Genomic DNA, 26,092 nt, shown 5'->3' with positions numbered 1-26,092 from the left:
TGTGAATATTTGTGTTTGTGTTGTATTGATTTAAGGGAACAAAGATGGATACTATATTGCAGGAGCAATATGTGCAATATGCAGGCAAGTTCTTAAAGATAAAGTTGACATCAAAATTGTTAGAACATATAGAGGCAAGGAATGTGGAGTGAACAACAGAGGAAATCTATTTTCCCTTGTGAAAGTTGTGGAATTGCAGGAAAATCAGGGACCTGAATGGTAAAGGGGATGAAGAAATGGTCAGAGAATACTTGTTGAGGTAAAGTCACTGTAGTGCCAGGGAATCATCAGGTTCCTCTCTCAGTAGAGATGTCTAGCGGTGGTTTCACGCAAGAGTTACCATGCCTCAGGCAAGGTCAAGAAGGCAGGACCTTCATAGTCACCTCGACCATTGAACCTATGCTGTCTTTGTCACTCTGCACCACAAAGCAGCATTCAGCCAACTAAGCTAACCGACCCATCCATGGATGTAGAAATAGTGCAATGAATAACAAAGATAATATAGGGGATTTTACTTGAAGGCTTAGAATTAAATGTGAACTGATGTACTCTGTTTGGGTCAGTACCTTTCTGAATAATACATTTACCCAAGAAAACATTTGCGAAAATGAAGTGAAATCATTTTTATCACATATCTACTTACACCATATTTGTGTCATTTTATTACAATACTGCCTCAGAGACTTTAGAGTACTTTGATTTCTGCCTTTTACTATCTCAATGCCATTTTCTTAAACTTCATGTGCCCCTCAGCCAGGGTGGACCCCCTTCCCTTTTGCTCTTCTTAAGATCATAGGACAATCAGCAAAACTAATCCCTTTGTTTCTGGTTTGTCTTTTAGAGAGGCAGAACCTTTGTTGTGACCTCTCCTTTGCTCATGTAGAGTCACAGAATCATACAACACAGAAATAGACCCTTTGGTCCAACCAGTCCACGCCGAACATAATCCCAAACTAAACTAGTCCCACCTGCCTGTTCCTAGCCTATACCCCTCCAATCATTTCCTATTCATGTTTCCATCCAAATGTCTTTTAAATGTTGTAATTGTAACTGCATCCACCACTTCCTCAGGAAGTTCATTCCATAAGCCAACCATCCTCTGTGTGAAAAAAATTGCCTCATGTCTTTTTTAAATCTCTCTCCTCTCACCTTAAAAATGTGCCCCCAGACTTGAAATTTCCCATCTTAGGGTAAAGACAACTGCCATCAACTCTTCCTATACCTTTCATTATTTTCTAAACTTCTATCAGGTCACCTCTTACACTCCAGTGAAAAATACCTAAAACGAGAATAAACATTCAATGTGCCCAAAGTGTTTTTTGGCAAATGAATGCCACACACAGATTTAAATATCTATAGTGACAGTCATGATATGGAGGTGCCGGTGTTGGACTGGGGTTGACAAAGTTAAAAATCACATAACACCAGGTCATAGTCCAACAGGTTTATTTGGAAGTGACAGTAGCTAACACGTCTGATGGTTTATCAGCATATTTATATAGCACATAAAATCTGCACATTAATTTGTGATTGTAAGCTTGTAAGAGAGAGGCAAATACATTCTCCAAGTTTGTTCTTAGTCACATATGTGGGCGTATTACTTGTGGAGTGTCAGTGGAGAGTCATGTAACAGAAAGTGAGGACTGCAGATGCTGGAGATCAGAGCTGAAAAATGAGTTGCTGCAAAAGCGCAGCAGGTCAGGCAGCATCAAAGCAGTAGGAGAATCGATGTTTCGGGCATAAGCCCTTCTTCAATGGAGTGTCATGGAGTATCAGATGCCCTGTATGCAATGTCACATGTCATGATCTTCTCAAGACTTAGGAACATATGATACTGATTCCTCCAGAGCAAACAAGATTCAAAGTTTGATTTCTAGTCTGTGCTTAGCCAGCAGTCAAGCTGTTAAAATTCACTTTGTTGTTCCTGAGTCAGACAAAAATTTCAACCAAAAATACAACATTATATTGTAACTCTGTCTTTCCTGGAAGATCAGGACAAGAACAGACTTGATGCAATTTGTAATAGCCTGCAGTGAAATAGTCTGATACTTATTGTTCAGGCTCACACTTCAAGAATAATAACTTAGGCCTGGAATACTGTCAACATCCTTGGAAAATAATCATGACATGAACTAGTCACTTCAGACAAAGTAAGAATGGGTAATAGAAAGTGATGAATGATGAATAATTGATTCCTTCTCCCCACCCCAAAATGTTGGTCTGAACAAATATAAGCTATATTCCAACATCAGAATGAATGTAAGTTCAATATAAGTTTAATTCAGTTTTTCCATTAAGTGAGAGGTTGGTCATGGTAGTACAGAAAATGATTGATGTTAGTGGCCTGTGTGTCATCTTATAAATAATTGCTGAAAAATGTGTTGCTGGAAAAGCGCAGCAGGTCAGGCAGTATCAAAGGAGCAGGAGAATCGACGTTTCTGGCATAAGCCAGGTAGGGAGGAGGGACTTTTATCTTAGCCTGCTTTGCACACCCTCCTCATTCCTGAAGAAGGGCTTATGCCCGAAACGTCGATTCTCCTGCTCCTTGGATGCTGCCTAACCTGCTGCGCTTTTCCAGCAACACATTTTTCAGCTCTGATCTCTAGCATCTGCAGTCCTCACTTTCTCTTTTTTCTTATAAATAATTGCCAAGACAGAAGTAATGAGATTCCACTATACCCGAAACAGAGCAGTACTGTCAGAGGCTTTAAAGCAAGTCACTTGGTGTGTTACATGCTTGATGGGAAGAATAGAGGAAAAAACTAGTAATATATGTTGCTAATTAAACTAGAAAACAAAAACTCCCAACCAGTTGTGACATATTATTTTCACAATCCAAGATTCTGAACAAATTCTAAGTATTTTTATGATCTCAAATATATTGTGATTCAAGAAAATGTCAACTCTTGCCCAAGAATAATGCATAGTACCTAAAAGGAACATGCTTTGTGCTACGTAATTACTATTCATCAACTTCTAATCATTCCCAGCAGTTTCATGTCTCTTTCACCCCACTCCTGTGTGTTGATATCTGTCTTATCTTGTAAGCTCTCCAATAATGCTTGTTCTAGAGAAGAGTAAGATAGGATGAGATGCAGAATATTCAGAGGGTCCAAACTGATACAGTCTGCCCCCCAGGGTCAAGTGCTCCTGAAGGGTCCTGATAAAGGAAGAGGTGCCAGCACAGCACTATGATAAATTAAACCTCTTCCCAATCTGGACTTCACTCCCTGGAAGCAGTTGGATACTTATTTGAACATTGACAACTATCACATTGAAGGGAAAGTTACAAATGGGGTGGTAATCAGTTCTAAGGGTTATGTTAAAGGAGAAGTTAAACAAACTAGGTTACTATTTCCTGGATAAAATTCGAAAGAACTGTGGATGCTGTAAATCAGAAACAAAAACAGAAATTACTGAAAAGTTAACATTTCAGATCAAGTGACCTTTCCTCAGAATACCTTTCCACAGTTCTGAGGAAAGGTCGCTGAACCCAAACACTAACTCTGATTTCTTTCCACAGATGCTGCCAGATCTGCTGAGCTTTTCCAGCAATTTCTGTTTTTGTTAGCATTTCCTGAAATATAGCAGTTTAAACATTGTACTTGATTGAAGGGAAACAGACATGGTAGATAGGGAGAATTATTTTCTGCCAGTTAGGGAGTTGTGATTTAAGGGACTTCATCCAAAAAAAGTTAGGATTGAAATCAGAAATGTTGCTAATACATTGAGATGGTAGAGTTTGGAACTTTCTTTCACACATAGCAACTCATGCTAAATCAGTCGCTAATATTAAAAGTTTGATTGTAATTTTTTTTGTTAGCTGTATGTATGAAGATATTTGAGGCAGAGAGATAATTGCAAAAAAACTAAAAATAAGTGGTGCTGGAAACAAACAATGTATCATATTATTCCAATTATTTGGTTTGTCTTCAGCATCACCTTCCTTTTAATTTTTTGTAATAGCCTTATTGCCTCATTTATTCAGATTACAGGTCATCCCTTCATTTGTTATGTAGCTGTTGACACTTTACCCACACCATCTGACACTTTTGATCACCTGCAGAGATTTATTATTCAACACTCCACTCACACCATTTGTATGATCTTTTGATTTCTTTGCCCTTGGTTTCTCTGCCTATAAATTCTGTGATGTGGAGGTGCTGGTGTTGGACTGGGATGGACAAAGTTAAAAATCACACAACACCAGGTTATAGTCCAACTGGTTTATTTGGAAGTACTAGCTTTCAGAGCGCTGCTCTTCATCAGGTAATTAGTGGGGCAGAATCATAAAGACACTGAATTTATAGCAAAAATATCACAGTGTCACAATATGTTGAACAAACCTAGATTGCTGTTAAGTCTTTCATCTTTTACATTGGGTTGTAGGTTCCGGTTCATTAAATTGTAAATCCCAGAACTTTTTTTAAGTTACATTCTTGAGATAACTTAAGGTTTTATAAAAAAAAGTGACGTCTCAGCTCAGACAATGTATTAAAAGTGTGAGGTTAGAGTCTGTTTGTATCCCAATCTTGAGTCAGACTGGCTCTGTTTCCAAAGTAAGATTTTATAAAATGTTATATGGCTTGACTGCCTGCAGGTTGTGTGTTTTTTGAGCAACAATAGAATGTATCTGCAAATACAATTCTGCAAATGCAAATTCACTCCTGGTGTTGTGTGATTTTTAACTTTGGATCTGTGAGCTTCTCTATCAATTCACCTAATGAAGGGGCTACGCTCCAAAAGCTTGTGATTTCAAATAAAACCGCTGGACTGTAACCTAATCTTATGTGACTTCTGACTTTGTTCACCCAAGTCCAACACCTCCACATCGTATTTTATACTGACAGTGCCCAAAACAGTGTAGGAGACCTTTGTGTGTTTTCATATGCCATCTAGTGGCTAGGTGGAGAGCCCCAGCTGAAGGGCCCCATTAGCACATGGCTAGGATTTGGTTTGTAGCTTGCATTTTCTCTCAGTTCAGGTTGGTGCTTGGCATGGGCAGGATCACAGGAATGAACTTATCAAGACCAATCAATATAAACCAGTATGAGACTGTCTCATTTGATTCACAAATCTTTTTAAAAGTATGCAACCATACTATCTAACCAAATTACATCCCTGTCATCTCAAACACGTAGCTACTTGCGTATCGGAGTTAATTATGTCACGGGAAACTATTTTTTAAGGTCAGAGAGACAAAATTTTTTTGGTTGATATTCCCAAATAAGGTTTGGAAAGTTTAAGTCTGATATGACTTGTTATTTCTGGCATTGAAAGTAATAGTACATAAATATCCAGAGTACGAGATGAGGATGTTGGTCATTCCTGTGTGCAATGTGTAATGGGAACAACTGTAATGGGAACTACTAGTAAGTACCACACACTGTGTCTGCCTGGGGCCGTGTTGCAGAGAAATTAAAAGTCCAAAGTGAAATGAAGATATTAAGTAAAATGTTAACAGTGTTTGAAGGGGCAGCACTGCTTTTCTCATTAAGTACTTTTTTTTCCCACTGAATAACAACAACTGTTTATGGTACTGTATTGCTGACCAAAGAAACATTTTATTGAAGCTTTTTGCCTTGCACTCATTAATTGGCATTCTTGTGAGTTCAATGTAAAGGGAACTGCATTTGTATGCAATAAGAGAAAGGTATGCTGTTTTCTTGGAAGTGGAATTTAATTGTTAGAGGTGTTGCCAAGGAAATTGTACCATTTAGATGATGACTAATAGCTAATTGGCCAACAGGCCCTTCTCTGGTTCATTCCTTAGGGCAATGCCTTGACCAATCATGGTCCACCTGCCTCGTTTAAATTTAAACAAAGCTTGGCAGATCAGTCATCTGCTAGCTGGTACATTTTCCATGGCAATGCTTCTACTAATCTGAGTCCACTTGCCAATCAATCAGTATGCTCTTCGCATACTGTAATAAAAATATTATTTCCATCGGTATTCTTGCAAATTGGCCTGAAGAGTGCATGACCAAAAGGTTAAATTACATTTTTTTCAGCAAGTTCTACAATGCCAAAAGATCAGCCTTTGTTGCATAAAAGATAATTTGCATCAAATGCATGACAGTTCATTAATGTGTAAAATGAGTTCCCATGTTGGTGGAGACTCTTCTTCATTCCTGAACTGTTCACTATTTTACAACATCTTTACAGACACTGACTGCATGTGCTGTATTTCCAAAGTGTTCTGCTTTCATCTCATTATCCTTCTTCACCAATTTTTCTTCTTATCTTCACCAAAAGAATGGACGTACATGTACAATAGTTCATTGCACAAGCGCCTCATGAGGCACAGGTAAGGTCTGGTGTAGCATTCAAGATAATGCTGCTCAGTACTGCTCCAATAATGTGATGTAGTATAGAGAAACTGTAAGCTTTATATCTGGCTTTCTAAACAGATGGCATTTCTCAAACATTGCTCCTTCATTGTTTCCCAGAGCATGGATCTATTTTTGAAGTAATTTACTAAAAAGATCGTTTCTGAATTATTTTTGATTTCTTCCCAACTTCCCTAACCATTCTTAAAGATATGTCTCTTTGTTACAGTACAGGCAAGATCCTGTATTCTAACTGTCCATTCTTAACATGTCGACCTTGTCATGGGAAATCTCTATGTTAAGATCATTATCACCTTGTCCAATGCCATTGTCATTCAATGTGCTTACATGCAGAATTTACTGCAAGGGTTACTAGATGATCATCAAGAGTGGGAATTCTGACTGATCTTTAATCTTTCCTTCTGTAACTCAGGATATTGAGGCAAAATGTGGTGAGCCCTTTCCCCCTATCCATTGGCATAGCTACGACCAATTGATTCTTGAGAGACTGGGAATTGAGTCTGGGAGGTTTTGATTTGCGATGTTATTTAAAAAAAATCATTCAAGGGATTGGGCATTACTGGCTGGACTGGCATTTATTGCCCATCCCTGGTTACACTTGAGTAATGAACTACTTACTTGAACCACTGCAGTCCATTTGATGCAGATAGACTCAGATTGCTACATTAGACAAGTATGACTCCAGGGAATTGTAAGTGTTATTTGGAAAAATAATTTAGTTCAGACTCCTCTAAAAGGGCTGAGTGTCCTAGCCAGAGTCTCCACTGGACAGAACAGACTTTAGGTGCAATATGTCTAATTCCAGCTGATCAGGAATTTAAGTGGGAACTTAGAGGGGAGTATTCCAGTTTGACACTGAGATGCCTTTCAATAGGGTTATTGAGAAGGAGACTACTTCCTACTTTTAAATGAATAAAAATAAAGCGATCCAAGGTGTAGAGATAACTGGTGGGCATTGATGTATGGAAAGCACATGACTTTGATGTAAGCACTTTGGCAGTCATGCTTACAGAGTTGGTCGGAGTTGTTGCACATTGCAGTTTTTGATCTCTCTCCCCTCATTTTGTGTACAATTGATTAACATAATTTTAAAAGAAAATGGTGCTCAAGAGCAATAGGCTATGCTGTAATTTTCAGTCAGCTTTTGACCTTTTCCTTAATAACTTGATTCTCAAGTTCAAAATCCAAGGGGCCTGACATTGGAATGCAGTTCCAGGTCACAGTCTGGTCAGATCACCTCTCAGACTCTGTTGTAATGTCATTTAATCACAGCTGAGTGCAAGAAATAATCCATCCCAAATGAAAATCTCAGTAAACTCATACTCATGCCTTAACGTGTGACCTCTGGCATTTGATACTCAGGGGGACTTGAAATATGTGCAATTTTCTGAATAGTGTTATTAACTATCCAAGGGAGTTCTCTGTTGTTGTTGAGATTCAAAGAGGCATTTCTAGCATTAGTAACATTAGAGCATTGATGGGTGTGCAATTGCTAATTCAGAACAACTTGAATAACCGCTATCTCTATTTGCCAGCCACAGCTTTTTATATTTACTGTACATTGATCATTACATGACACTCTTCTATTGTCAAAGATTCTGTGTGGTTACATAAATTTTGTCCAAACATCCCCTTTTCCGACTCACCTCCAAGATGTGCCTAACAAAATGTCATCAGGTAATTTTATTGAGGACTGCCCTGGCAAGATAAAGAAAGTCTAGCCTTGGGAAGATAGAGATATAACATTATTTAAAAAGGAGGACTGCAGCTTCTTTAAAAAGTTTTAATAATTGGCCATCTCATGAGTGCACATCACATGCCGTCTCTTCATCTGACCCACATCCGAAGATGGTTATTGGGAGTTGTTTTGGGGGTCAGGCGCCCCATTTATAATCCTTAACTGTATGTACCTTCCACTACCTGTTCCACTAGCCATGGGGAGCTCAAATGATTCTCTGAGAGTTTGTTTGAGCTAGAGACACTCTCATATACATTCCCACACAGACTGCAATTACACTTCCTGTACTACTGACTCCCAACTTTGAGCCGATTGAAATGAAGCTGTGCTTTTTGCTTTCATCATCTTCCACTTTGATTTTAATTCTATTTGGTTCCAGTACAGTAGGTGAGGAAACACGAGGTCTGAGAGTTGCTCAGCTTGAGGGAAGACCCAGAGCTCAAACAATTGAACAAATAGAAGAGGAGGGGTAATTCAGTCAAGTGTCGCCTGGGTACAGATTTCGAATGTGGCCCTTATGAGGCAACAAAAAAGATACTGTTTTCAGTAAACACTCTGCCTGGTGGGAAATATGGAAGTGCTCACTCAAAGGAGAAGAACATTCTGTCTCAGGCTGAGGGGCACAAGGCTAACATTCTTCAAGCTGTTTCCCAGCACTGCCTGCCACTTGGTTTTGCCTTTGTATTTGTGACTAACTTGATACTGGTTAAAAAGGGTCAACCACTTCAGGCAATGCATGTTTCATGCTGAAAAGGAATTATTTTACATACTTAAAGGCTCTGTATTATAGCATGTTTACTGTTTAGAGGACTGGAGATGCTTGGGAGAAGTGAAGTGAATGCTTCAAAATTTTGTGGTCATAATTATATGGTCATAGTTGGCTGGAGCTTTGCAAACTGATGATAAATGCACTGTGTTAAATCTTGAAGTGTTTTTACAGATTATAAGACAAAATTAAACATGAATGTGGGAGATCACATTAAAAAATTTTGGTTGATACAAATTTTCACAAAGCTTTTTGCTGTGCCTCGGAGCACGTGACAATAAATTCAATTCAATTCATTTCAATTCAGTTTTCAAAATGTCGATAGATACAGAGGCAATCTGAACTGTTCCCACTCAGACAAGGATTTAGAGTAAATTAAATTTTTATAAAAATGTCTGTTTCATTCTCTGTCTTTGTAATACACTTGAAGCGTAATTGAAGGTTCAATCTAGTAATACTCATCTGAATTAGCTATACTTTCACACCATTACCAGACATCATCCCATTTCTGAATAGTTGCTCTGTATCTCTTCATCCAAATTTTTCAAAAACAAGTTGTTGTGATGCAAGAACTGATATCGATGTCCTGAACCCCAGAGATGGCTGAAGTATGTCTTACATCATGTTGTTCTCAAACAGTGGCCAAGGGTCCCAAACAGCTGTCTAAAACAAATGTTAAGGCTTCTTGGGTTGTATTAATGAGGAGGTCTAATGCCTATTTAGGGATGTTTCTATGAAACTTCATCAATGCTGAAACATAAAAGATATTGGACCTTCTGCATTTAGGTCCCAATGCTAAGTATGGAGGAGTCAGGTGATGAAAACTCCAGAGGTAAGTCCAGCCTTGTTGGAGATGCAATCCTGGGAATGAATTGCATTTTTTTTATATAATAGCTGAAGTGTGTTATTTTGGAACTTCCCCAGGTAGAACAATGGATGGGCAAGTTTCTCTCCATTCCCTATGAAAGCACACCAACATCCTTTCTTCCACAACTCTCCTATTTTGCAAACAGAAATCCATTGATTCTTTGCTCCAAGCGGTTCCAATGCTTTATCACCAATAGGGATCTGTAGTAAAATCATGATAAGTCAAATCACAGTAGGCCCACCCACAAATTTGTGTTAAGCAGAGCATCAAGAAAGCCCCAAGGTAACAATTTGTTAACAAACATGTTTTAATAAAATAAAAGCAGTTTATTTATTTTTAAGTTTGTTCACGTGAACAATGGTCTACTCTTGTACAGTAAAAGGCATTGAAAAATATTGGGAGTCAGCTCTGGATAAGCTCAGTGATCATTTTCTGTTTAGTGTGCTGTCCTCAGACAAATTCACCATGTCATCAATCCAGTCAATTATGTTTTCCATTTTTTTTGCTATAGCATGAAATCTAAAGCTTATCTATGGCCTCTTACAATTTCACCTTGGTGGGTGAGTGTGTGGGCTCACACTGGATTCTTCAGTGTCCATCAGAGTCCCTGTATCGAACACCTTGGTAGTTTTAAGTCACCTGTGACTTCACTGTTCAGGCTTGAATTGCAGAATACAGGAAAGAGATAGCTTAGTGGCAAGGTGTAAAGACAACAATCTGTCCCTCAATATCACAGTATGAAGGAGCTGGTCATCAACTTCAGGAAGTGGAGTGGAGGACATGCCCTTGTCTGTATCAATGGTGCTGAGATGGAGGTGGTGTGCAGCTTCAGGTTCCGAGGGGCAAGTATCACCAACAGTCCATCCATGTCAATGCTATAGTCAAGAAAGCACACCAATACTTTTATTTCCTCAAAAGGCTAAGGATATTCAGCATGTTAATTTTTATAAATGAACCATAAAAGGCATCCTGTCCCAATTCATCATAGCATGTATTACAACTGCTCTGCTCAAGATCGCAAGAAATTGCAGAATTATGAATGCAACCCAGTCCATCCCTAAAATCAACTTTCCTTCCATTGACTCAGCTACACTTTTAGCTGCCTCTGGAAAGCAGCCGCGATAATCAAAGACTCTTCCCATCCCAGTTATAATATCTTCCACCCTCTTTCATTGGGCAGAAGGTATTTTGAAAAACATATACCAAAAGATTTAAGAACAGCTTCTTCCCAGCTGTTATCAGACTTATGAATGGACCTCTCATATAATAGAGTTGATCTTTCTCTGCACCTTCTCTCGCTGTAACACTATATTTCGCATTTTATTCTATCACCCTGATATACTTATGGAAGGTATGATTTATCTAGTTAGCCCACAAAACAACACTTTTCACTGTATCTCAGTAAATGTGACAATAATAAATCAAATCAAACCAACAGCTTTTTCTTGGAGCTATCATATATCAGCTTAAATATACTCAGCTTTAAGTAGTTTCTTCAGGGTTTTATCCTAACTCTTCTGGTCTAAAACTAACCCTAACTCTTCACTCTGATTTAATCTAGTTCACTATATATTCTTCCCTTTGCAGGTGTTTTATACTGCCATCTGTTCCAAAGGACTTCACTGGACAGCTCCACACTTAAAACAAAAAAGCTACGAGTATTTCCCTGAAGCTTAACAAAGTCCCCAAGTCTATAATAAGCTCTTAAGACCTTATTGTTTGCTAGTTTTGAGATGATTTGTAGCTCAGTTTGAGGTTCTGGATGTAGGTTTGCTCAGTGAGCTGGAAGGTTTGTTTTCAGACGTTTCGTCCCCACACTAGGTAACATCGTCAGTGAGCCTCTGGATGAAGCACTGGTGGTATGACCCGCTTTTTATTTATGTGTCTTTAGGTGTCCTTGGGTTGCCGATGTCATTTCTGGTTCTTTTTCTCAGGGGATGGTAAATGGGATCCAAGTCAATGTGTTTGTTGATAGAGTTCTGGTTGGAATGGCATGCTTCTAGGAACATTGGTATCACACCTGGAGACAAAGGATGCTTGACAGTTATTTTAAATTGGAGAGACTACATTGAGACAGCAAATGTACAACTTGCAGATACCAACACTTAACGAACAAGTGGCAATAGAACAGAATCACAGCCCTACTGAAAATATATAAGAAATCTGGACAAATAAATAAGATTGACTTCGAAAAAATGAAACCAGATGAATCCAACACACCACACTTCTACAGATTACCCAAAATTCACAGACCAGGTCACCCCCTCCACCCCACCCCACCCCCCACCAAGACCCATAGTCTTGATACCTGGAATACCAACTTACAGATCAGCCAAGGACTAAAACACTCAGCAGAAGACTCATGCCACTCCATCTAAGAATCCCTGAAAACCATCAAAGACACCAAGATAGAAGAGAATGAAATAGTGGTCTCCTTTGATGTAACAGCCCTGTTCATATCCATCAACATCAACCTGGCCAAGGAAACCCTGACTACACTATTAGAAGAACCAAAGACACATATTCCAAACACCACCAACTTGATCAGCAAGGACAGTATTATCAAGCTAGTAGACCTATACCTTATCACCCACTTCACCTTCAACAACAAAACCTACAGACAAACCAATGGAACACCCATGGGATCTCTGATATTAGGGTTCTTAGTAGAGGCAGTAATGCAGAGACTCGAACAATCAGCTCTGTCAACCATCTAACCCAAACTTTGGGTCCACTATGTGGAAGACACCTTTGTCATCACTAAATGAAACAAATTAGAGGAAACCTTCAAGACCATCAATAATACCCACTGACATAAAATTCACTAAAGAGGAGGAAAACAACAACAAACTGCCATTCCTAGATGTTGCATTAGAGCGAACAGCCAATGGGGAACTTCAAACCAGCGTCTAATGGAGAACAACACATACAGACTAAATACTGAACTACAGAAGCAATCATCCCAACATCCACAAATGAAGCTGCATTAAAACATTATTTCAATGAGCCACCACACAATGAAGCATATAGGAAGTATGAAGAGCAGAGGAAAATCACCTAAATAGTGTATTTAAAAAGAATGGGTACCCGATGAACACAGCCTGCCAATTTCTCAGCAACAAACCCAAAAATGCAGACAAAACACATCCAAAACCCTAGCCACTGTCCCCTACATCAAAGACATCTCAGAAATGGCTGCCAGACTACTCAGACTCCTTGGCACCATGGTAGCCCACAAATCCATCAAAACACTAAAAAGCAGCTAATGAACTTGAAAGACCCTATACAGGCAACAAGCAAAACTAATGTCATTTACAAAGTTCCTTGCAAGAACTGTAACAAACACTATATTGGACAAACAGAAAACTAGCCACCAGAATACATGAACATCAACTAGCCACAAAAAGATATGACCCACTGTCAGTAGTATCTTCACATACAGATGAGGAAGGACACCACTTCGATTGGGACAACACATCCATCCTAGGACAAGCCAAACAAACTCACATGCAAGAATTCCTAGAAGCATGGCATTCCAACCAGAACAATAAACACATTGACTTGGATCCCATTTACCACCTCTGAGAAAAAGAACAAGAAATGACATCACCATGGGAAATGGCATCACCACCGGAAATGATGTCACCAACCCAAGGAAACCTAAACACATAAATAAAAGGTAGGCCATAAAACCAGTGCTTCATTTGGAGGCTCACTGATGATGTTAAGAGAAAGTGAAGACTGCAGATGCTGCAGATCAGAGTCGAGAGTGTAGTGCTGGAAAAGCACAGTAGGTCAGGCAGCATCTGAGGAGCAGGAAAATTGCCATTTCAGGCATAAGTCCTTCCTGATGAAGGGCTTATGCCCGAAATGTAGGTTCTCCTGCTCCTCAGATGCCGCCTGACCTGCTGTACCTTTCCAGCACTACACTTTAGACACTGATGACGTTACCTAGTATGGTGACGAAACGTCTAAAAATGAACCTTCCAGCTCAGCGAGCAAACCTTCATCTAGAACTTTATTGTTTACTTTATGAGGATGCAAATAAATCTAAAATAAACAAAAGTCCATTAGTGGTGCACACAAACCAATTTAGTTTAAAGCTTTAAAATTATTTTTAAAATAAATCACCATAACTACGGATGTATTATTATGATTTTTAATGACAGACACACAGAAATCCTAATGGCTACCAACTCAAAAACCAGAAACCAAACTTACAAAAAATAAGGACACACAAATCCCACAGTTTACATCATGCTTTCCAATATGGCACATTACAGCTTTCAACATGAAATAGCAACCTGCTAAGAGACAGTAAAACAGTATGGTGTCATTCTAGTCTTTTGTTGCACACACATTTGAGGTATTACACCACTTTGCTGGTATGGTCACATGACAAGCATACTAGAGTTTGGCTAACCTGGTGTTACCAACTTGGAACTTTGACTCATTACAGACATCCTTCTATTAGACCTCCTATTCTGCAGGCTGGAATGGCTGGCAACTTTGCCACTTGGGAAGTTTGGGTTATTCATATCTGACTTAGTGTGATTTCACCATATTTCAGTTGCCTATTCAACAGACTTACATCAGTGTAGTGAACGAAAACGGTGTTTAGTTCAAAGGAGAAATTGTCACCTCCTCCAAGACTTCCATTTCCCCGGCCCCCAACGCCTCATCTTCACCATGGATATCCAGCCCCTGTACACCTCCATCCTCCATGACCAGGGCCTCCAAGCCCTCCGTTTCTTCCTCTCCCGAAGTCCCCAACAGTACCCTTCCACCGACACTGTAATTCGTTTGGCCGAACTGGTCCTCACCCTTAACAATTTCTCCTTTGAATCCTCCCACTTTCTCCAGACCAAAGAGGTAGCCATGGGCACCCGTATGAGCCCCAGTTATGCCTGTCTCTTTGACTACGTAGAACAGTCCATCTTCCATAATTACACCGTCACCACTCCCCACCTCTTCCTCCGCTACATTGATGACTGCATTGGCGCCACCTCGTGTTCCCGCGAGGAGGTTGAGCAAATCATCAACTTCACCAACACATTCCACGCTGACCTTAAATTTACCTGGACCATCTCTGACACCTCCCTCCCCTTCCTGGACCTCTCTATCTCCATTAATGACGACCGATTTGACACCGACATTTTTTACAAACCCACCGACTCCCACAGCTACCTGGATTACACCTCTTCCCACCCTACCTCTTGCAAAAATGCCATCCCGTATTCCCGATTTCTCCGCCTCCGCTATTAATGCTCCCAGGAGGACCAGTTCCACCACAGAACACACCAGATGGCCTCCTTCTTTAGAGACTGCAATTTCCCTTCCCATGTGGTTAAAGATGCCCTCCAATGCATCTCGTCCACATCCCGCACATCTGCCCTTAGACCCCACCCCTCCAAATGTAACAAGGACAAAACGCCCCTGGTGCTCACCTTCCACCCTACCAACCTTCGCATAAACCAAATCATCCGCCGACATTTCTGCCTCCTCCAAACGGACCACACCACCAGGGATATATTTCTCTCCCCACCCCTTTCTGCCTTCCGCAAAGATCATTCCATCCGTGACTACCTGGTCAGGTCCACGCCTCCCTACAACCCACCCTCCCATCCTGGCACTTTCCCCTGCCACCGCAGGAATTGCAAAACCTGCGCCCACACCTCCTCCCTCACTTCCATCCAAGCCCATAAAGGAGCCTTCCACATCCATCAAAGTTTTACCTGCACATCCACTCATCATTTATTGTATCCGTTGCTCCCGATGCGGTCTCCTCTACACTGGGGAGACTGGACGCCTCCTCGCAGAGCGCTTTAGGGAACACCTCTGGGACACCCGCACCAATCAACTACACCGCCCTGTGGCCCAACATTTCAACTCCCCCTCCCACTCTGCTGAGGACATGGAGGTTCTGGGCCTCCTTCACCGCCGTTCCCTCACCACCCGATGCCTGGAGGAAGAATGCCTCATCTTCCGCCTCGGAACACTTCAGCCCCAGGGCATCAATGTGAACTTCAACAGTTTCCTCATTTCCCCTTCCCCCACCTCACCCCAGTTCCAAACTTCCAGGTCAGCACTGTCCCCATGACTTGTCCTACCTGCCTATCTTCTTTTCCATCTATCCATTCCACCCTCCTCCCTGACCTATCATCTTCATCCCCTCCCCACTCAGCTATTGTACTCCTATGCTACTTTCTCCCCACCCCCACCCTCCTCTCATTTATCTCTCCACCCTTCAGGCACCCTCCTGATGAAGGGCTTTTGCCCGAAACGGTGATTTTACTGCTCCTCGGATGCTGCCTGAACTGCTGTGCTTTTCCAGCACCACTAATCCAGAATCTGGTTTCCAGCATCTGCAGTCATTGTTTTTACCTAACAAAAAAGGTTTCTAAAAGCAAGACTGCTAAATTGACTCTTAATCTTTTATCTGCTGTAACAGGACAGCTGCACTTCCAGTATATTGCAACTGCACACCTTTGCTTTGTTCTCTGCTCACAAAACAAATGCCAGCACACACCAAGTTCTATATTGTGTGGTCACTGTGACCCATGCCTGGGGAGCAGTGCTTTCACCGTATTGAATGGTAGAGTAATGGATGATGATATCAGACAGGCAGTGAAAGGAGGGCAGTTCAGTTGAGGTATGGTCTAGTGTACAACCTGACTGTGTTGTGATTTCTTACCTGATGAATTCCATCGTCAGGTTGATATTTTGATATCAGGATTGTTGATATTTTCACCTGAAAGTGTGGCAAGATTGAATTAGTCATGCTGGAGCTGCTTTCTGCATAAAACTAATTGCCTCTCAGGGTTGGGCACAGTTCATCTGCCAACCTTTGAGCTTGAGTAGTGACAAATAGCATAGATATTTAAAATACTTCATAATCGGTATTAATTATATTTGTTGGATAAGGCATTGAGGGCCATGGAGCTAAAGTGGATAAATTAAATCAAGGAACAGTTCAGCCAAAATCTAATTGATATTTCAAGGGGTTGAATAGCCTCCTCTTTTTCTAATTGCTGAATATGTGTCGCCCACATGCTCTTGTAGAATCAGTGCTGAAAAAGAACTCTCTAGACATTTCTGTAATTCTTGTCTTCCAACCACCCATCTCCATTTTAAAATGTCCAGGTGTAAAAGCATAGACGAGCATGAATATATAAGCAAATCTGGCTCTGAGGAGTATTAATTCTATAGTTGTGTAACATATTTAAAGGTGGATTCATTCTTATAAGCAGCCAAAACGTGATCAGCAGGATTATGTATTTCTTTGGACATATTTCTGCCTTAGTTAACTTTAACAGTTTGAGAAAACCACACTTGACAGAAAATTTATGTATATCTGCAGGGGTGTACCAGAGTTATCAGCATCAACAAAATATTAGCATTGAGATTTGATTGAGTGATTCAGATCATAAACTCATTTAAACAAATAAAAGTGTTTGTTTTTCTGAATGGCGCAAATCACATTAGGTCAGATTTTCTCTGGATTAAAGAAGGGAAAAAGTAGTATATCCCCTTGAACCAATTGTTTGTGCATCTGGATAGGTCACTTCAGGGCCATTTGATGTCAGTCACTCAATATGAATTAGAGTTGCATGGGTAACGAGATATGGGAGAATAGTGGTTCCTGTTACTAGTGTAGTCTAAATGTACAAATCAGTTGACATCTCTGCATTCTTGCATAGCAGTGAGACTTGGATTGTGCATCAGCAACGTGTAGAGTGCTAGAGAATTGGATTTAGCAATGCCTTTGTTATGTTGTGCAGTTTCAATGGAAGGGCCATCGAGCAAATGCTTGTGTCCTCCTTCAGCTAAAATCCCTGTAATATCAACTTTGATGGAGGGACCTTAATGGCTGAAAATCAACTGGAGTATTGTTTACAGTTCTGGGCGCCACATTATGAGAAGAATGTGAATGCATTGGAGAAAGTACAGAAACAGTTTACAAAAATAGTTCCAGGGATGAGGAACTTGAGTTATGAGGCTAGCTGGAAGAAGTTGGGACTGGTCTCCTTGGAGAGAAGCAGGTTAAGAGGACATCCGATGAAGGTTTTCAAAATGATAAGTGGGCTGGCCATAGATGTTCCCACTCATTAAAGAAACAAAAACAAGAGGGCATTGATTTAAAGTGATCTGCAAAAGAAGCAAGAGTGAAGTAAGGAAAATCATTTTCACTCAGTGAGTAGTTAGGTCTTAGAATGCGCTGCCTGGAAATGTAGTGGAGATAGATTCAATTAGTGCATTCAAAAGGACAATGGATAATTATTTGGATAAAAATAATGTGCAAAGTATTGAGAAAAAGCAGGAGATTGGCAACAGGTGATGATGGTCATTCAACAAGCAGGTGTAGGCACAATGGGCCCAAATGCCTCCTTCTGCACTGTCGCGCTTCAGTGATTCTGAAATTCACCATATTTTGAGTCACCGTGTCTTAATGATGAGACAATGTAGTAAGCAGAAAAAGTTTTTTAAAAGGTGATATTGGTGGAGTGGTAATGTCATTAAACTAGTAATACAGAAGTTCAGGCAAATGCTCTGGAACACAAGTTCAAATTCCATGACAGCAGCTTGTGGAATTGTAATGAACAAATCTAGAATTAAAAGATAATCTAATTGTGACTATCAAATCATTGTCATTAAAGTCCATCCAATTCACTAATAGCATTTAGGAAAGGAAACTTGCTGTCCTTACCTGATTTGGCCTATCTGTGGCTCTAGACCCTCTGCATTGTGACAGATTCGAAAATGCCCTCTGAAATGTTCTGGCAAGCCACTCAGTTGTAGCAAATACTAAAAGGAATTATAGTGGACAAGCCACCAGACATTGAACAAGGCACTGGAAACAACATAGAGCCAAAGAGTCATAGAGAGATACAGCACGGAAACAGACCCTTTGGTCCTACTTGTCCATACTGACCAGATATCCCAACCCAATCTAGTCCCACCTGCCAGCACCCGGTCCATATCCCTCCAAACCATTCCTATTCATATACCCATCCAGATGCCTTTTAAATGTTGCAATTGTACTAGCCTCCACCACTTCCTCTGGCAGGTCATTCCATATATGTATCACCCTCTGATCCGACAACTTGTGCCATGTTGCCAAAGACCTCATCTTCAGTCTCATGAAGATACATGGCAGACCACGCACACTCCTGAGTAAATAATCCCTCCATTCACCAATCCCCAACGACACTATATTATAACATGAATCATTAACTTTAAGAGAAGAGGGGGAATGGAAGGGAATATTCATCGCTTTTAAAAAAAAATAGTTTAACCATGCCCGCCTAGTGAGAAAATGGATGGCTGGGCAGTTGACATGAGCAATGATTTACCACCTCTACTTTCAGATCTTTTTGCAGTCTCCCTAGTTAGCTGCAGTATTTTGCAAATGGATGAAGTAAGAAGATGGAAGCATTTATAGAAGTTGTACTATTATTGCCAATAGGACCTCAATGGTATTTTAACCAAAGCTTGAGCTGGCTATTTAGATTAGATTCCGTACAGGCCCTTCAGCCCAACAAGTCCACACTGACCCTCTGAAGAGCAACCCACCCAGACCCATTCCCCTGCCCTATATTTACTCCTGACTAATGAACCTAACACTATGGGCATCTTTGCACTGTGGGAGAAAACCAGAGCACCCAGAGAAAACCCACACAGACAGTTGCCTGAGGCAGGAATCGAACCCAGGTCCCTGGCGCTGTAAAGTAGCAGTGCTAACCACTGAGCCACCGTGCCACCCCTAGGCTTTCCAACTGTACTGAAGTAAGTCCTCTGCATATAGCAATTTTTTTTTCTCTTTTTGTGGTGGATTACATACATACCAAGCTATATAACTCACAAAAACTGATATAGCACTGCACCTTGAGTCTCTCCTGATCAAGGAAAATTAATGGCAACTCAAAAAGCTAACTGAATAAAGGTGTTTGATCAAGGACATGACTGTAAGGTCAATTCATATGGTAAAGCCTTATTTAATCTCTCTGGATTTTAAGATTTTTATTAGTATCGTATTTCACAATTCAGTTAGTTTTACTATGGGAACTGAAACTCGATGGCTTCACTTAAAAGGTGTAGTTATAAAGGGAGTTCAGTAGAACTTAAAGCTACAGGTATAAAATCAATATTCCTTCACTTTATGTTACAAGGATTAAGTATTATAAAGAAAAAAAACTTGGCATCCAGTTTTTACAGTGCAGGTCTATCAATCTTTGATGCGGGCAAAGATGGTGGTGCCAAAGATGGTGCAATTTCTTTGACATTCTTTTGATCATTTTCCAGCATTTTGAGTCTGTTGTCATTCTGCTTTTGAAACCAACAATTTTAGGACGTGATCAGAAGTCAGATAAATTTAGCAGTAATATCATAAAAACCGATAAAAATGGCACAGTTCAGAAATGTCAGAAAAGGTTTTTCAGCCTGTCTCTCACAATAATATCCAACGTGCTGTTGATGAAAACATCAGATAGGATGGTTGATAGTTGACCACCTCGCCTGACTTGTCTTTGCAGGACCCTCTGTTGTACTATCAAAGTTCACAGCTTCTTTACAAAGGCTATGAGGCGTGAGTCAAATAGACTTTACAAAAATCAATGAAAGCATTGTCAATGGGTTTCTCCTGACATCACAGTGACCACATGAAGTTACAAGCTGTCACTCACATTCTTGGTAAAAGCAAAAGGTAGCTGATTGAGTTCTGATTATCTCCAATGCATGTATTAAGCTTGTTGCACAAGCTGACAGATCACATTGTGAGACAGATATCAGAGAGTCTCCAAAGAGCTTTAAGGTTTATGAGGATCTTCAGAATTTCAGAATTCTGTCAGTAAGGATGAAAAAAAAAATTACTTTCAGAATTTATACTGGCATTTTAACTCTTATTATACATTCTAGTTGCGATATATTAAATTTGATCTGTTGCCTTTCTGAAATTATCAGGTGAAACTTCTGATTAGCTTCAAGACAATTCAAATGAATCTAATCTGGGTAAGTTTGAGTTAGCTTTGGTCTTGGTTGAGTTTTGCAGTGTGTAGGAGAATTGAAATTGCTTTGCTGATACAAATCTTGAAGATGAGCCGAGCATTATTCAAGGAGAGGGAACAATTCCCAGACAAGAAAGTATGATGTACTATTTGTTGATGAGTGAACCCTTGACAGGTTTCATATTCTAATACATGAGAAACAATGACTTTAATCATTTACAACTGTTATAGTTTATTACTACATTAGATATAATTTTGAAAGAATTGCATATTGTAGGTTGGATAAGATAAATGAAATGGCTAGTTATAGCAGGACTGAAACTGACAACAAAGGAACATAGAACATAAGTTAGAAAGCAGAAACATTTCCTTCCAGAAACTAGATTTCAGCTTTGTATTGTACAAAGGTAGATACCCTTCAGACATTTAAAATTGTAATTGACAGGTTCAAGTGGGTTTGGTAAATTGTCTCTGTCTAAGTAATGCTGGTTTTCTGGAGTTTATTCATTTGCTAATGGGATTAGGAAGGAACTGCTCAGAAGTTGCCCTGAAGTCACAATTATTTACAAAATATAAATGACTTGGATGAGGGGGTAAGTGTGCTATCTCCAATTTTGCAGATGACCCAAAAATAGGTAGGAAGGCAAGAAGCAAGGATGACACAAAGAGCCAACAGAGATACTTAGACAGGTACAAAGACATAGAGTGGCAAACACTTGTCAGATGGAATATAGCGATTATGTAGGTTGGGCTTGTACTCATTCAAGTTTAGAAGAATGAGTGGCATCCTGATTGAAACATGTAAGATACTTAAGGGTAGTGTAGATTGGAAGAAGTTGTTTTCCCTAGCGTCTAGAAGCATCGAGCATAATTTCACAGTAAGGGGGTGTCGCTCATTTAAGACGGAGATGAGAAATTTCTTCTCTCAGGATAGTGAATCTGTGGAATTATTTACTAAAGAAGGCTGTCAAGGCTGTATCATTACATACATTCAAGGCTGAGATAGATTTTTAATCAATGAGGGAATCAAGGGCTATGGGGTTAGAGGTTGTCAGATCAACCTAATCGCATTGAATGACGGAGCAAACTTATTGGGCCAAATGGCCTGCTTCTACTGCAATGTCTTATAGTCTTCAAAATCTCAAAACCAAGCTAGTATAAACATTACACCATGTTTGTGTGAAAAACAGTGTAGACTCTGTTCTAAGAATAACACAATCTATTAAGTGTACAGAGTTTGGTACTGATTGACAGAGACAGAACCTACTGATCCTCACATCTGTGCATTAGATATTTGCTGGAATTTAACCAGCCATGCTGTGTCATTTTTCAGCTCAGAGCTCTGTAAAATTCCTGAAATTCATCCACCCAGGACCCACCCTATCTGTTAACCTGCAAGTAAAGCTGTTAATAGCAGCTGAGTGGTGATAAAAATCTTAGCACCCCCATGATGGGTCTACTTCAAGTGAACCAGATTTGTTAGTTAATCACTAACGTTGCCCTAGAGTCCTCTAGACTTGATTGATTCAGGCATTTAGCCTGTCTCTGACTGTTGACTTGGTTCCAGAACTTCCACCTTGCCACACGTCACCTTGGAACCACCTTGATTCCAAATACTGTAGACTGTAGACCCTTCACGTAGAAAATCAACTTGTTTTTTTGAAAAAACCCAAGCATTTTTATATTGCTAAATTGAGCCCAACATGCAGTATATATTATCGACAAATATAGCTTTATTGCTGACTTGTATAAAAATATTACATTGTGGGAATAGGAATTGACCTTCAAAATGAAAGTAACAGATGGTTTATGTATTGCATATGTTGTGAAAACCAACTGACACAAGGCCATGAAATATTGTGGAGCGAAGTTCAAATTTAAATTGAGGATTAATTCTGTTCTACTGAATCCTTTAGCCAAAATGGCAGCCTTTCCCGTAACTGGTTATAGAGTCATAGAGCCATACAGCACAGAAACAGACCTTTTGGCCCAACCAGTCCATGCCAACCATAATCCCAAACTAAACTAGTCCCACCTGCCCGCATTTGACCGACATCCCTCCAAATATTTCTATTCATGTACTTATCTAAATCTTTTAGAAGTTATAACTGTACCCACTTCACCACTTCATTCCACACTGTGTCAAATAATTTGCCCCTCGCACATTCTTTGAAGTCTCCCTCCCCTCACTTAAAAAATATGTCCCCTAGTCTTGAAATACCCCATCCTAGGGAAAGGATACCTGCCCTTCACCTTATCTATACCTCTCATTATTTTATAACGCTCTATAAAGACACCTCTCAACCTCCTACGCTTCAGTAAAGGTCTCAGCCTATACAGCCTCTCTTTATAACTGAAACCCTCCATTCTTGGCAACATCCTGGTAAATCTTTTCTGAACCCTCTCCAGCTTGAAAGTATCCTTCCTATAACAAAAAACCGAACACAGTACTCCAGAAGAAGCCTCACCAATGTCATGTACAACCTCAACATAATATCCCAACACAAATACTCAAAGGTTTGAGCAATGAAGACAAGCATGTTAAATGCCTTCTTCACCATTTTATCTGTAAATGATGCAAATCTGGAAGAATTATGCACCTGAACCCCTAGGTATCTTTGTTTTACAACACTGCCCAAGACCCTACTTTTACATGTGTAACTCTTGTCTTGCACCAAAATTCAATACATTGCATTTATCCAAATTAAACTCCATTTGCCACTCTTCAACCCATTGACCCGTTTGATCAAGATCTCTTTGTAATATTAGGTAACCTTCTTCACTCCCCACTATACCACCAAACTTTGTGTCATCTGCAAACTTATGAACCATACTTTTTACATTCTCATCTAAATCATTCATATAAATGAGAAACAAAAGAGGCCTCAGCACTGTTCCCTGTGGAACACCCTTTGTCACAGGCCTCCAGTTCAAAAGCCAACCCTCTGTCTCCTGCCATTCAGCCAATTTTGTGTCCGATTGTATTCACGTTTAGATCCATTCAATTGTATGTGGCTAAATTGATAGCACAACAAAAGCAGAAATAGCTGTAGAAACTCAGCAGGTCTGGCAGCATCACAATGCAGAATCAATGTTTGGGTCCAATAACCCTTCTTCAGAACTGACGGCATTCTCTATAGATTGATTGATCAATTTATTTATTGTCATGTGCACTGAAGTGAGGTGAAAAGCTTAATTTACAAGCTTAATTTACAAACTGAACAGGCAGATCACAGTAACCAAGGATTGACAGATCAGAGGTTGTAAAAAAAGTTAGACAGAGGCATACAGGTTACATTGCACAGGGCGTGCGCTGGGCAAGATCAACGTTAACAAGATTTGCATTATTTGAGGCTAGAGAGTCCATTCATCAGTCCAATAACAGCAGGGAAGAAGCTGTTCCTGAATCTGCTGGTGCGTGTGTTCAGGTTTCTGTGTCCTCTGCCTGACAGAAGAGGTTGTAGAAGATCATTACTGGAATTCCACAGCAGCAAGCTGTGTAAATGGAGCCTAAGGATGGAAGGTTAGCTTCCGTGATGGTGTGGGCTGTGCTCACCACCCTCTGTAGTTTCTTACGGTCCTGGGCAGAGCAGTTGCCATACCAGGCCATTATACACCCAGAGAGTATGCTTTCATCTGTAGAAGTTGGTGAGGGTCCTTACAAACATGCCAAATTTCCTGAGCTGCCTGGGGAAGAAGAGGCGTCGTTGTGCCTTCTTGATTGTCAAATCTACATAGAATGATACCAGATCTGCTGAGTTTCTCCAGCTATTTTGATTTCTGTTTCAGTTCTTTGTTTTCTTTTGTTTTGGTGGCTTTAGTCACTTGAGTAAGCATTTTTCTCAGACTAACTTGACAATAATTTAGAAAGCTCACCTATCAGCTTACTGGTAGTGTCTGTGAGATTTTGTATTTGCCATTGCACCTTCCCTCCCATGTCAGAAGGTTATAGATTTAAACCACAGTCCAGGTCTTGAACCTATAAACTTGGATGTCACATACATACAGTATTGAAGGAAAGATTGATTTATTAGAGAAACTTCTTTCAGGCCAAAGTTTAAATGAAGTCCATCTATTCAGGTAGACTTGGAAAAATCAACAACAGTATTTGAGGAAGATGTGTGGCTACAAATATCTTGCTTGACATTTAGCTCATAAACTGAAACAGATTAAACATTAGTTTAATTTGATTTATTTTTAGGAACTTGTATACAAATTAGCTAGTGCTATTAAAAGTGATTGTATTTCAGCAAAAGGCAGCTGGGAAATGCTTTTTAGATGTACTGAAACGATAAAAGGCATTATGTAAATGAAGATTACTAATTTGTTCTTTAGAAAAGGTAGAAAAATGAAATTTTCTTGCCATACTCACTGCAATTAAACACTAAATGGAATATGGGGGATCTTTTAGCTCCAGAGGTAGTGCCTCTTGAGCTAGCAGTTCTGGTTTCAAGTTCCATTTTGTAACTGGTCGGCTACAGGAGTTATGTTCGTGACATTGTTCAACAGGTTGATTCTCTCTCTTCCAATACTTTCCCACAATTCCATAAAAAGAAAACAAAGTGTGAAGATGCAAAACAATGTAAATTGAATTGATTGAAAAGTTGTGTTTTGGTGATGAGCTGGATGCTTGATTTCATTTTCTCATTATAGAAAAACAAGCACAAATGTGCGTGGCACCAAATTTATAACAACTTAAGAGCCCTGACATTGGGTGTCTTAAATGCAATTATATAATCTGATATAATTGGACTATTATAATCAGATATAATTGAAATGATATAATTTGACAGCACAGTGGCTCAGTGGTTAGCACTGCTACCTCACAGCACCAGGGATCTGGATTCAATTTCAGCCTCAGACGACTGTCTGTGTGGAGTTTGCACATTCACCTCGTGTCTGCATGGCTTTCCTCCCACAGTCCAAAAATGTGCAGATTAGGTGGATTGACCATACCAAATAGCCCCGTTGTGTCTAGCAATGGTTTGGTGGATCAGCCATGGGAAATATGTGTTATAGGATGGAAAGCTCTTTGGAGAGTCAATGCAGATTCAATGGGCCAAATGGCCTCTGTCTGCACTGTAGGAATTCTATGAGTTGGAGTGATATAATCTGAATAGATTGTGCTGGTGAACATTGAACATAGGATGTGTTTTATATATTACCTTATTTGGTTATGGAGGAGGAGATTGGTTATGGAGGTGAAGCAACAGGGTGAGTGCGGGAACTTGCTGGGGTAAGGTTGGTTGGCCAAAAGGATGAAAGATTGGAGAGACAGACATTCCTGACTCACTCTTGCTCACAGCCTAGCAACCCTATCAGAAATACAGGCAGAAGCATTAGGGCGATTTGCTTGTCTTGTCAATT

General features: G+C 40.0%; 1 long non-coding RNA gene across 1 annotated transcript in view; it reads right to left on the bottom strand.

Annotated features, from left to right (window-relative positions):
• Nucleotides 1-10,472: 10,472 nt before the first annotated feature.
• The window catches only part of LOC122552255, a 102,576-nt gene continuing 86,956 nt past the window's right edge, over nt 10,473-26,092 (bottom strand). Inside the window, exon 6 of the long non-coding RNA XR_006312338.1 lies at nt 10,473-10,597. This is a non-coding gene — a long non-coding RNA (uncharacterized LOC122552255). The remainder of the gene's footprint in view (nt 10,598-26,092) is intronic.

This window comes from Chiloscyllium plagiosum, chromosome 8 (genome assembly GCF_004010195.1).
Source record: "Chiloscyllium plagiosum isolate BGI_BamShark_2017 chromosome 8, ASM401019v2, whole genome shotgun sequence".
NCBI lineage: Eukaryota > Metazoa > Chordata > Chondrichthyes > Orectolobiformes > Hemiscylliidae > Chiloscyllium > Chiloscyllium plagiosum.
This window is presented reverse-complemented; position numbering and strand designations above follow the sequence as displayed.